A 9534-nucleotide genomic window follows, 5' to 3' on the forward strand; every position below is an offset into this window, starting at 1 on the left:
CACACACAGCATTATTAAACCATAATGGAATTTGCAAAGACCAAAAGAAAAACAATAGAACTGCAGTCCCCCTGACCCTAATTCTAAACTTATCGATAGTGGTGGGTAGAGTGAGGATAGACTATATGTTCTTGAAGCCGCATATTTCAGAAAGCATCATTTGCCTAAGTTTCATAATGCAAGGTTTTTCTCCTTTGTTCAGCAGGTCGTGGCTAAGAAGACTAAGAGCTAAAAGAGTTTCTTTCTTGTGTCCAGGAGTTTTATAATTTTTCCCCTAGCTACTTTTGTGGGTAATCTTTTTCTATCCCATGGGAAAGATCTGTTTCCTTCCCATTTGATCCCCCAGATTTAGATGTGAATTTTCTGCCCATTGTTCTTCCCAGGCTAAGTCTATCTGCATATTTACAGAACTGGATGGCTCTGGTTGCTGGGGGATGAATCATACCCACCCTGCTTTTCCCTTGTGTATCTGGGAGGGCTTAAAAGGTACTTAGCTCTTCCTGAGCATATACAGAGTATAGAGGCAATTATAATGGCTTGGACATAAATTCTGGGGTTAAATGCATTTCACCACATGATCCAAGCAAAAGAAACTCAGTGTTAGGGTTGCTAACTGTGGCTTAGGAAGTTTCCGTTGATTTGTAGGAAGCCAGAAATTAGAGAGGGGTGCTTGATAGGAATGTGATGTTATAGAATCCACTCACTGGATCTGCCATTTGCTCCAGAGGAAGTAATCTTTGGAGATCAGTTGTCACTCTGGGAGCACCCCAGACATGACCTGGTGGTTGATATTCCTTCACAGTTGCTTCTGGACCTAAAACAGGGTCTGTTACCCCACCTGGCACTGCCATGTCAGTAGTGTATTATTCACCCTTCTTCTCCCTGCCTTATCTCTCATTTGAGGCCTTCCACTTTTGTTCATGAACTGGGATTCCCTACAATAGGAGCCCAGCCCATAATAAAGAACCCCCACAGATCCTCAAACAGGGCTTGAAGGCAGTGGCCCTCCCCCATTATTTGTCTCTCAGCAACTGCTAATCAATTTGCACAGTCTGAGCATGAAGTTTAGCTAAGCTTTCATGGCTAATCGTTTCTGATAAATTTATTCTCCACACCCATGAAGTGGTGTCAAAGCTCTGACTGTCCTCTGGATTGGGCAAAATGTTTGTGAGCTGGTGGAGGTTCTTCCTTGAACAAAAAAGGACTCTCTGTGTATACTTACATTTTCTAGTTACTTGATTCCCACTAGTGGAACACCTGCCATCTTGAAGAGCAGAATATTTGTACAAGGAGGGCTTGTATATGGCAGCAGACCTCGTCTCCTGAACAGTGGCAGGTAAATTTTTACTCCACTGTGAGGTCTGGCCTATGAAAATGAATGCCATAATATATAAGAGGTCACATGAAAATGAATGTCATAATATTATATAAGAGGTCACATGACTGAGCTGAGTGGTCCTGCCATGACTTAGTTACTCAGCTTGACTTACACCAGGGCTCTTTTCACTTCTCAGTCTGCTTCTGAAGTAGCAGGTCTATGTTCTGCCATTGGGAGGGGGTTTCAGATTCCTTACAGTTAGAGGAAGACCGGGCTGTTAATATGCATGAGGTTGTCAGGTGGCAAATCATGGGCTAGTGTTGATGGTTTGCAATTAATTTCTTTTTAAAGGCGTTCTTTAGTGTGCGAGGCTTTTTAAAATATCGAAAACTGTCAAGGAAATACACTGCTATCTCAAATGTTACAACTAATTCTGTTTCTTTACATAGTACATTTTTATACATTAAATTCAAAATGTCTGACCTTCCTTCAGATATAGAGGTTCACTTCCTATACTGTTTAGTAGTGATATTGTAAATGCCTATTTAAATTTAAACATGAATGCCCCCTCAAATTTTAATAAAAGCTACAAAATTTGAAGTGTCAAAGCCTCTTCTGCATTCTCCCCCTCCTTAGAGAATGTAGGTAACGTTGGAGTTCTCTTACTTTTTCTAGTGTTCGGTAGAGGAGTGTGTTTGCCATATATTTTAATGCTGTTTTATGGTTTCAGTGTTTACTCATAAATAAAAATTCACTAATTCACCTCTTGCCTAGAACAGTCTTGAGCCAGACAAGATAGAGAAACATACTTTTTCCTAATCCAATAGAAATCAAATAAGCCTTCGTGTTTTTTTTTCACTTTAAGTAAAGCTCAGGCAGCACATGACAATGGAATTTTAAGACTGAAATCCATATAGCTGCTTAAAGCTTTGGTAGGGAGAAAAAGGCTGGTATCCATATTGTGACTGCCTCTTTTTCGCTTATGGAGATTAAAGCAGCCGGGGGGGGGGGGTGGCTGGGAGAAAGAGGACAGGGTTTGTTCCCCAAGGAAGATGGTGCAAGGGAAATATTTAGCCCCACCCCGAACTTTTCTATTGTTGACCCTTCCCTGCTCATGGCTGGTTTTTAAAGTCAGATTACTTGAATAGTAATCCCAAAATGCTAGTATCTCCTATAATTTTGGCCCTTAGTTTCTAGCCCTATGGCTTGAAAGACTTTGCTAAAGTTTGCTTAAGAGGGGCAAATGTTGTGGGCACCCTGCTGCCCTCAGAACGAATGCCCACCCATCCAAACTTTAGCAAAGTTGGCTGATTCCTTTCAGGAGACTCACACCAGCAGCCCTGCAGGAAATTAGGTGCCCCTACCCAGATCAACCCCCGAGGGCCCCCCCAGTTCTCCAGCACAGAGTCAGCTGGACATAACAGCAATCCCCATTGAAGTCTGTGGTGGGAAAAGTTAATTAATTTTTCCCACCATGGAACTTGCTGAAGAGCCTGGCAGATTCTGTGTTCTTCAGTGGATCCATTGTACCCAATGGGGAATTTCTGTGCAGGCTACACATTTTTGAAGATAGAAGCATCAGACTTTCAAGGTGGCTCCAGGAGGCCCTCCTGGTAATAGCATCCAGTCTTGGTGAACTTTTCTTTTGAGGGGTAGATTGAGAGAGTTCTGAGTGAACCCAGACAGCAGGCTTCATGTGTAGGAGCAGGGAAACAAAATAAGCCTTTTGGGAGCCCATAAAATTGAACCTCCAGAAGCAAAGTTCACCAATCCTGGATGCTATTACCAGGAGGACCTTCTGGAGCCACCTTTAAAAGTCTGGTGCTTCTATCTTCAAAAATGTGCAGCCTGCACAGAAATTTCCCATTAGGTACAATAGAGACAAGGCACTGCAAAGCAGAGAATCTTGGTCAATTTCTTGCGATGCCTGTCAGGGGTGCATTTTTAAAGCTAGCTGCACTGAAATTTCTGGGTCTCATCTGCAGACTGTCCTGATGATACCACTCGAGTTTGGTGAACTTTGGTTCAGGGGGTCAAAAGTTATGGACACCATCTCCTGTTAGCTCCATTGGAAACAATGGAGATGGGGCACTCCTTTTGGGGGTCCATAGCTTTGCCCCCCCTGAGCCAAACTTCACCAAACTTGGTTGATATAATCAGGACAGTCTCCAGATGATACCCTACAATTTTGGTGCCACTAGCTTTAAAAGTGCACCCCATGCCGGCTGAAGCATGAAAAAACACCAAATGGACCCGAATTTTTCGTGTATACGCGAATATTCGGGTATATCCAAATATGTTATTTTTCTTATTCAGGCAGACAGATAATTTTATGCCTGAATAAATCCGAACCTTACAGAATTTCTAGGGTATTGGCCAAGCCTAGTTCCAACCCATAGATGCTGCCATCATTTAAAACCTAATCCTGACCTACCATCGCAGGATGAGGTGCTTTTGCCCCTAGGGTTGCCAGCTCTGGTTTGGAAAATACCTGGAGATTTGGGGGTACAGCCTGCAGAGGGTGGGATTTAGGGGGGAGAGGGGCCTTAGCAGGGTAGAATGCCATGAAGTCTATCTTCTAACGCAGTCATTTTCTCCAGGGGAAATGTTTTGTATTGCCTAGACCAGTGGTGGCGAACCTTTGGCCCTCCAGATGTTATGGACTACAATTCCCATCAGCCCCTGCCAGCATGGCCAATTGGCCATGCTGGCGGGGGCTGATGGGTGTTGGAAGAAAGGGACTTTACGCTGTTTCCTGCCTCATCCTACAGAGGAGGTTTTTACTAGCGTGCTAGTGGCTAGATAGGGACTTAGGAATTTGTCACCTTTACTCTATCATGCTGAGTCTATCCCTTTGATGTAGACTGATACTCTTAGGGACTTCCTCCCTTGCTTCCGCCTTCTTCTCGGAGACCCTCTCCATTACTCTTACCTTCACCATGCCTAGGGAGAGGATGTGTCTCCTACGCATCCGCCTCCATCCAGCTAGATTAGACTAGATAGTGAACCTATCTCTACACCTTTCTATCCAGAATGGAGTTCACTAATAAATACTCTTTTTATTAGATAAGAAACTACAAATGACTCTGACTTTCTTTTGTGTCTGAAGTTCTCTCTAGCAAGCTCAACCACGTGTTTGTACCCAGGTAAGCTTCCCTGTGTTTAGCCTCTGTGCCACTCTGTTACTTTTCAAGGGATACACACGCACCAGGTGTGGATCTCCCAACAATGGGAATTGTAGTCCATAACATCTGGAGGGCCAAAGGTTCGCCACCACGGGCCTAGACATTAGTTCTAGTAGCCAGAGATCTCCAGGCCCCACGTGGAGGTTGGCAACTCTGCTTGTCCCCCAACTACCTTTCCAAGTGCTGGAACAGTTGTGTGTGGGAGTGGCACGGTGGTTGGACCCGTGCATGCCATTGCATCTGGTTTGGCTCTCAAAGGCAAGCGCAAAACTGTCTGCCTTGATAAGTTCAGTTTATTTAGGCGTGTCTGCTTTTTGTTCTCTTCAGCTTCTAATAGCTGCGTCAAATCCTTGTCCAGATAGGTGGCTATGCCTTAAAACATACTGAAATTTTCAGAGAGGGTACTATACCTTCCATCTGCTCGATTTCTCTTGGCCACTTCACTTCCCAGCATGAAAGATACATTTTAATATCAAACATTTGAAAAAACAGGAGAGGTCAAGGAGCTCCTATCGCAGCAGATTGTACCATTTGCTCCAAGACATCACATTAGGGTTTTGATCACTCAAATTGCCTCCAAGATCTCTTGGCCTCAGTTCAGGTATTACCAACAGTACTTATAAATAGGCAGTAGGGCTGTGTATATTGTTACTGAGGTTCAACTGCCTGGCTGCACTTGTAATTCTGATTTTACTCAACTTTTCCATACAGGCTTGGAAGGTCCCCTAAATAGCCAGCACCTACAATATGATTGCTACACATTTTCATGTTCCAGAAGGATGAATGGACCATTAAAGTGTAGCCACTGATTTGTCCTAATCCAACAAGCAGAGCAGGTTCTTGCCTTCAGCAGGACAGCAGCATCTTTTCAAGGGCTGTAATCTTGGCTGGGGTAGGATGGGATAAAAATCTAAAGTAAAGTAAAATCTGTCGGACTTACAGTCCCTTTAAAAGGAAGCAAAAGGGTTTACAGGAGTGGCATGACTTTGCACCAGCAAGTTTGCCCTTCCTAGGGCACTTACCCCGGTGTAGGGGGCAGACGTGCTGGTGGCCACACCCATCCTGCAGCCCCACTTCCTTAGAACCTGGAAGTCCTCTTTGCATCCTTGGAAAGTCCTCTTGGAGGCAGTGAGGCAGTGCTGCATTGGCACAGTGTCTCGCCACCTATGGGGCTGCTAGTTTCTAGATGGAGGAATCAAAATCAGGATTCTTTTGGCTTAGATCAGCATTTCTCCTGTTTCTTTTTCTGCCTCCATTGTAGCTGACCCACTTTACTTATGTGAGCCCATCGGGGAGACTAAGACACACTAAGATTAGCTTTCAGGTAGAAGAGATGGAAATCAGATTATTTAAACGATCTTGGCTGTGTATTGTAATTTTGTGTTTTCTTAAATATTAGCAAGTTAATGTGGTATACACTTTAATGTGCTGGAACCAACTTCAACAAATTTGGCCAAAAAAGTTTCTGCCATATTTGTTCAATTAGCCTGTATGATCCCACAAGACTCTCAGACAACAGACTAATTTGAATTTCCCCATTATTATCTGAATGTGGCTTAACATTCTTGTATTTTCTGTGTGGTCTTCCTTCCACCACCTAGAGCATAGGTGTCAAACTCGTGGCCCTCCAGATGTTATGGACTACACTTCCAGTCATCCCCTGCCAGCATCATGCTGGCAGGGGATGACTGGAACTGTAGTCCATAATATCTGGAGGGCCGCGAGTTTGACACTTGTGACCTAGAGTATATGGACTCTGTATTACTTATGAAATGGCATTGAATGGAGATGCATTCTCTGCTTTGCATATTGGTCGACCTGAGTTGCTGCTTGCTGTTCTTCTGGTGGTATGATTGCGGGGAGGGGGGGTGGGGGGAAATACAGAAAATTGTTATGTATTAAAAATCAGAGCTGTGTTTCCCACCCCCATTTTTTGTAGAACAGACTTCTGAGTTAAGCTTTAACAACAACAAAAAATCATTACTGCGCCTTTAGCTTTAGCAAGCAGAGCTGATTAAGAGCCCTTGATGTAGGTGAGCCCCAGAGCCAGGATCCATGGATTTATTTCACCACCTGCTGGAACTGGCAAGTCAGCTCTAGAGTAGCATTAACTACTAATGCTGACAATGTTTGTGATTGGAATTACCCTCAAGAATGGGAACAAAGGGGTTCCCCCATTTCATTCACAAGAAATAGATGCAGCTTTCCTCCTCATAATTTCGCTAGGCCAATTGGCCATGCTGGCAGGGGCTGATGGGAATTGTAGTCCAGGAACATCTGGAGAGCCGCAGGTTGCGGACCCCTGCGCTAGGATGTAGGTAGAGCAGGAGAGTTAAACTCATTTGTTACAAGGGCCAGTATAACATAAATGTGATTTGGTCAGACTGGGTCCTGGGGTGTGGCTGCCTCAGCTGGCAACCCCCCAGTAGTCTCCTCAACCCAGATTGGCACTGGGGTGGGGGGGGGCTACCTCAACTTGTAGGGTTTGTCAGGCCCACAAGCCAGCTGAGGCAACCGCCTCCCCCCTCCCCGCTCTCAATCTGTCCAGATGAGCCCCATGTTTGACACCCCTGTTTTAGAGTTTAATATTGATTCCTTTTCCCCAGAGAACCCTGGAGTCTGTAGTTCTGTGGCAGGAAGCTACAGATCTCTAATAGAGAATTCTTAGCATGTCTTCACCTAGATTGCCAGATTACAGAGGTTCCTGGACTGCTGAATTTTGCCAATGTGGCAAGATGGATTGTTGTAGGTGTGCTGCACACATGCTAGGTTGGGAAAAGGACAAATAAATGTGGGAAGATTGGTAACGGAAGTTGTTGTCTCATCTTTCACATCAGAAGCAAACTGAAACATGCAGATGGAATTTCACCGTTGCGGCCTCACTCTTGCCGAACTACAATACTCAATATTCTTTGAGGGAAACTGTGACCGTGCAAAACTGATCCAAGCTTCTAGCCTAAAGTACAAAGACCCTGTTTTGTAGCCCTGTGCAACACACAGATCATCCCACAAAGGCAGTGTACAAAAGCATCTATAAAGCAAATAGATCTAGGTGGATCAATTCATAGAAGGAGGTTGTTCTGTTGTACTGGTCATTGACTGTAAATAAATGATTAATTAATCCATAGAAGGAGGGCTGGTGAAAAACCTCAGTGTTTCCTTCCTGCTGTTCAGGCTTCCAATTTGTTCCAGTGTGTGTCCTTCCACTTCTGTAAACGTTTCCTGCCTTCAGGCTAAACTCCTGGCCCTCTTCCATATTCTCACTGAATCATCTGGAGCTATATGCTGTGGTTGCTGGCATCATTCTGTATTGACCCTGCTCTTACTGTACCATCTGTACCTCTCTGATCATCTACTGAAACAGCCACGAATTCTCTTATGTGTTTCAGTGGCTACTCAGCAGAGTCCACATGCCTTGCACACAATGACACAGCATGCTCTATGCTTGGGCATGCCATGGTCTGAATTGCCTAAGTTAAACCTGCCTTTCATGGGTGGGGTAGAACTTGGATGAGTAAGATCAGCAACTGCACATACCTGAGCATTCTCAGTTGCAGTCTCACCTTTTGGAAAAGCCCTCTGAGAAGGTCAGGAAGGTCTGAACTTCTTTCAAGCTGCAGGATTATTCAATCTGTTACAGTCTTCTGTTCCAGTCTTCTTTCTGACATCTGCAGGCAGTTGTGCAGGAGGTTTAGGTCTGGTTGCAAGGAGTCCACTAGGGGGCATGAAATCTTTTAATAACTGTGTGGTGACTGTTCTTCGTCTTTTATGTACCAACTAGAACTGGTCCTGGGTCATTTGCAACCAGAGATCACTCAGGGCTATAGTGATTTTTTTTTTAAAAAAAATCTTTATCTTTATATTAATATTATACTTGCATTAACTTCCCTCCCTCCATGCAGAAAAATTACATGAACTGAAATCAACAAGCTGTCGAGGTAGGGCTCTGCTTCACTGAGCACTAGTAGCAAATTTACGATGCTGTCCTCAATATACCTGTACGTGTATAACTCCAATGACTTCAATGGATATGGTGGGGTGTAAATCTTAGGACTGCAGTATAGTTATCATGAGATTTATCACCTTTATCAGTGTATCTGATTTTAAAGTGGGTAGCTTGTGCCAATCACAAAATGACATCATTTTTTCCTAACTACTTACTCAACCACCTTAATTTGTATTTTAGAATGCAGCTGCCAACCTGTTACATGCATACAAAATGTTTTTGTAGGCTGGTGCAGCACCTCATTGGTAGAACAGATTATTAGATGTAATCCTGGGCATCTTCAATTAAATATCTCAGGTATCTGATATTGCAAAAGATCTTAATCCTTTTTAAAAATACAAACAAAAACTTTATTACAAACTCTGTTAAAAATATGGACATGCACTACTTTGTAGACACTTCTTTCCAAGTCAGAGTTGAAACCCCAGCTTGGGTTCCAACGTAACAACAATACAAAAGAGATTAGGACAAAAAACAAAAACAAAACAAAATTGCTGACTTCCTTCCTAAATTCAAAAGTGTAAATCTAAACATGGCCTATTTCCCTGCTTTGCATTTTATCTATCAGATCACTCTAATCAAATCATAGACACTTAACCTCATTACAGTATTGTTCATATTCATTTATTATTCTATTCTATATACACTCTTAATGAACACGTTCATTCTTAATCTTCTAACCCACAGGTGTCAAACTCGTGGCCCTCCAGATGTTATGAACGACAGTTCCCATCATCCCCTGCCAGCATGATGCTGGCAGGGGGTGATGGGAACTGTAGTCCATAACATCTGGAGGGCCACGAGTTTGACACCTATGTTCTAACCCTACCAATATCACATCAATTTTGAACTGTCCCGATATGAAATTTACTGAAGGGGACCAGGTTGCGTTGAACTTTTCCAAAGAGTCTTATCTTAATAGACATAAGAACATAAGAAAATAAGAAACAGCCTGCTGGATCAGGCCATAGTCCATCTAGTCCAGCACTCTGCTACTCGCAGTGGCCCGCTAGATGCCTTTGGAA

Source organism: Sphaerodactylus townsendi, linkage group LG12 (assembly GCF_021028975.2).
Source record: "Sphaerodactylus townsendi isolate TG3544 linkage group LG12, MPM_Stown_v2.3, whole genome shotgun sequence".
NCBI lineage: Eukaryota > Metazoa > Chordata > Lepidosauria > Squamata > Sphaerodactylidae > Sphaerodactylus > Sphaerodactylus townsendi.